Source organism: Equus caballus, chromosome 2 (assembly GCF_041296265.1).
Source record: "Equus caballus isolate H_3958 breed thoroughbred chromosome 2, TB-T2T, whole genome shotgun sequence".
Taxonomy (NCBI): domain Eukaryota; kingdom Metazoa; phylum Chordata; class Mammalia; order Perissodactyla; family Equidae; genus Equus; species Equus caballus.
In genome coordinates, this window is record NC_091685.1 from 125,910,865 (window position 1) to 125,915,118 (window position 4,254).

Genomic DNA, 4,254 nt, shown 5'->3' on the forward strand with positions numbered 1-4,254 from the left:
TAGAGATATATACCACAGGAATATATAATTAAGTTTGTACAAATAATGACCTTTATCTCCTTGGAATCAGCTTCCCAATATACCCATGTCACAGCAGATGTAAAAAATGCTATTTGATCAGCTCACTGGGATCAGCTCTGATTGACTAAATTGACTGAGGATGCACGGGAGGGCGGGGCGCTCTGGCTGCCCAGGCCCCCTGGAGATATTTGCAAGCTGCCCATAACCTAGAATATGGTAGAAACATACAAAAAACATAATCTGAGGCAGAATCGCTATCTGTGAAGAAGGACAGAATCCTAGAAATTTTGGACTCAGCTGTGGTTTTCTGCAGCACTCCTTTCTGAGGGCCCTGTAGCGTTTACTTAAATTCCAGCAGCCGCAGGGAGCCCCACTTTCCGGAGCAGCCATTTCATTCTTTAATAACTTTATTTCGTGGAAAGTTTCTCATTGTGTTTGAATCTGCAAACCCCAACTCGCCTTCCGCCCACAGTAACTTCCTGGTACTGCTTCTGTTGCAGTAGCTCAGAAAGTCTGTCCCCACTTCTACTCACATGGAGAGCAGTGTCATAGACAGTCTGTGTATTTCCTTGGCTACCCAACTTTTGAAACTTCCTGTGTTTAGAGAATTCACTAATTGTGAATTTGCAGGGGCTCGGGGAGGCAAAGGCAGGAACGTTTATTCCCTGTCTCCCTTAGCTCAACCTTGAATCTGGGGCTAGTGACTCAAGAAAACAGAGCCGCAGGCAACGCACCACAGGAGCGAGAGGGGAGAGAGCCTGCAGGCTGTGCTTGTAGGGGCAGCGGTGGTGTCCAGGGCTCAGAGCCAGGCTGACGGAGTGCAAGCCGTGAGGTCGTGAGTCCAGTGGGGCGGCCGCAGTGTGTGCTCATGGGACTGGTCTTGCGGGATATTTGGGATGGGATCCTGGCTGCTACTGAACCTTCCTCTTCCTGCCCACTTCCCAAGCCTGATTCTCCAGCCTTACTAGCGATTTTGTGAGCCAATCCATAATTTGCTTTTCTGCTTAAAACTTTCAAAGTTCATTTCTATTGCTTGCAGCTAGCAACCCTGGCTGTTGCAGCATGGCAGCCATTCAAATGGTGGGAGACAGCTGCTGCGTCTTCCTTATCAACTGTTCACTCTTGTCCAGAGATCTAAGCAGTTGACACCTAGGTCCTCAGCAACAGGGCCTGTTTGCATTCATGTGGAAGTCTGACAACTAGCAAACATTTTTAAGGGAACATAAATTAGAGATTTTTGGAATCATTCACAATCTGGTTGTCTCTGCACATGGAAGAACACGGTTGAACTTCTTAAATATAAAATATACGCTGTGTCCTCTTTCTGGAAGTTCTTTTCTCCTCAGAGGAAGGCAGGTTTTTGCTGGAATCTACTCCTCACAGTCTGCCAAGCTGTGGATAAGATGAGACTGTAGTGTATTATCACGTGAGCAACTGGATGAGTGTGAATGGAAGGAAATTATGGATTAATTGGAGTTCAGAAAAGATGCTGCTCATGCATTCTCCATGTAAACTCCAGTTTAAAAATAAGGTACAATGTAGAATGTTTTCTACCTGCCCTACAATAGTCTAGGTGCTTTATATAAGATTTCTTATCATTCAAAAAATACCTCTAGCTAGATTTAAATCCTACTTTCAGATAAGAAAACAGACTCAGAAAGGTTGAACAATTTACCTCAAGGACTGAATGCTGATGGGCGGATTGGAGCTCCATGTGCTGAAGACGCCCAAGCCGTCCCCGTGCCACATTGCTTCCTAAACATGTCAGCGTTTCCCGACTCCTCACAGGAGACATCAGGAAAAGTGGAGACCCACACACAGTGTCGTGTCCCATCAGAATGAGCTAAATGTATGGTTTCAACCATGTGTGTGTGCATTTTCCTGTGTGTCACACTAAGATATTCTTGCACCTCTCGTGTGTGACTATCAGACACACTTGAGTTTCCACCGTTTGACCTTCAACTGCTCCTGAAAATTCAACAAACCAGGAAAATAGAATCAGAATATAAGATCAAAACTTTTTTAAAGCCTTAGCTTTATATTTAATACTTATTTTTATAACTGTGATTGCCTTAAATTGCTGCAAAGGAAGCCACGTTTATTAAGATTAAAACACAAGTTTTCAAGGGACAAACTTAGTACTTTAAAATTAAATGACAACTTCAGAATTCAAACAGAGTAAAGCAAAGAGTTTCACAGGAAAGAAGTAAATTCTGTCAGGCTGTTTTGTCCACACTACAACCTTAAAAGGACTCAAGATCTGAAGGCTTGGTCGTAGTGCCAACCGCCAGCCAGAACTAAATGGGCGGCCTTGGCCACTGCTTAGTCTCCTGGAGCTCAGCATCCTTGTCTGTAGAATTAACAGGTTAAGCTGAATGAGCTCTGTTAGCCCTAAACAGTTATGAGATTCTAAGAACATCTGCATGGAATTAGAGAAACAAATCAATGACTATTAGTTTTGTATGACCCTATTAAATTGGTGTCAAAAATATATTTCTACCGTTAGCACGTAAGAAAATTAGCTTAAATATCTCAGCAAAATTTGTTACTATTGAAAAATTAGGTCAAAAGATCTGGTTAATTTTATACAAATTTAAATCTGTCATTAATTATTGGATACATTTATTTATGTAATCCATAGATTATATGCAAATATGCATGTAACATGAAGGAAAATTTGTCTAAATATCAAATCTGTCGTTAAGAGAATATCTCAGAAGAGAAAACAAAAACCGATTTTTATCTTTAAAGTTAAAAACACCATTTCTTTTATGACAGAATACGCTTGTTCATTGTAGCAATACTGGAAATTACTGATAAAATAAGACAACTTCTACAACTCCATTTCCTGGAGACAGCCATTACTAATCCATGTTATATCAACTTAAATATGTTCTTTTTTATTCCTCGCTCACAAAAATGATGAATCACTGTACACACTATTTTGTAATTTGCCTCTTTCATTTTAACAATACACTGTAAATGTCTTCCCATATTAGTAAATGTTATCTAATGCCATTCTCTACCTTGCTTTCAAGATCAATTGCTAATTCTGCGCCCTTCTTCCAGAGTCAGCCAGCCCCAGAGAGCCCTGACCTGTTCAGTCAAGCAGAGACCCAAATGCACAGCAAGACAACGCCCTCTCGCCGCTTGCCCAGCCTCTTCCTTGAGTGTACCCGTCACTGGCCGCGTTGGGACTGGCTAAATGTGGAAACTTAACCCTTTGTGCGGTGGTATATGTTGAAGGACTTTAGACATTATCTAATAAAATGACAGAGTAACGTAGTTTGGAAAGTGTGACGGAACTTTTTAAATTTAGATTTACAAAGTCAGTCTCACGAAGGCTTGCAAAGCCTCACAGGTACTGGTCTGAGCACAGCTGACCCCGTGCACGTCCTCACGTACTTGACTGTCCTGCGGCAACAGCAAGAGCTTTGGTCAGTTTCAAAGCTGCCCTTACAACAACATCACATATAGATTAGAATGAGGTTTAGAACGGCAGAGTACCCAACCCAAAGGGTGTGTGTGTGTTCCTGCGTGTGTGTGTAGGGGGTGGGTGTGCATGCGTGTGTGTGTATGTGTGCATGTGTGTGTGTAGACAGCGGAAGGTAGTGATGAACTTTAAAATAGACTTTTGTCCACATCAATGGGCTTAATCTCAACTCTGAACTTTTTTCTCCATCTCTCCCAGACTATTCCTGGCTATTTTTTAGAATACAGCTATGAATTGTTTTTCTAGTATTGTTCTTTGAATTCTCAGAAATATCTGTAAATTGTGTGGGAATTTTCATAAACATGATTGATATTTGGAGCTATAAGTTGAACTGGACTATATACGTCCAGATGCTAAAAATTACGGAGAATTTATAAAATTGTTTCTGAAATATTTACAGTGCATCTCTTATTTAACTGCATTAGGCTTTGAACAAAGCATTTCTTTTTTGTAACATACACATATCATTCAGTATCTGAAAATAAATTGTTGTTGCTTGATACAATCAGAGTAAAGTGGGTCCAGTATCTGTAGAAAGTATTAAAATGAACTTGGAAGAGATATTGGAATGAGCAGAGCTCGTGCTGCTTGACGGAAAACCACATTTTGAAGAAACCATCGTTCAGCAATTTGCCTGATCAGGAGCAGAGACAGCCAGGGCTGCAGACAAGGCAGAGAGAAGAGGTGTCGACAATAAGTGAAAGTTTTCCCTCATCATGGCCTTTTCTTCCAGAAGCCGT

At 41.3% G+C, this 4,254-nt stretch overlaps 1 long non-coding RNA gene across 1 annotated transcript; it reads left to right on the top strand.

Moving 5' to 3' along the window:
• The first annotated feature begins 555 nt into the window (after nucleotides 1-555).
• Nucleotides 556-3,380, top strand: LOC138920117 (uncharacterized). The gene is made up of 3 exons (XR_011430797.1): nucleotides 556-1,552; nucleotides 1,661-1,870; nucleotides 3,091-3,380. It is a non-coding gene; the product is annotated as an uncharacterized lncRNA (long non-coding RNA).
• The last annotated feature ends 874 nt before the right edge of the window (nucleotides 3,381-4,254 follow it).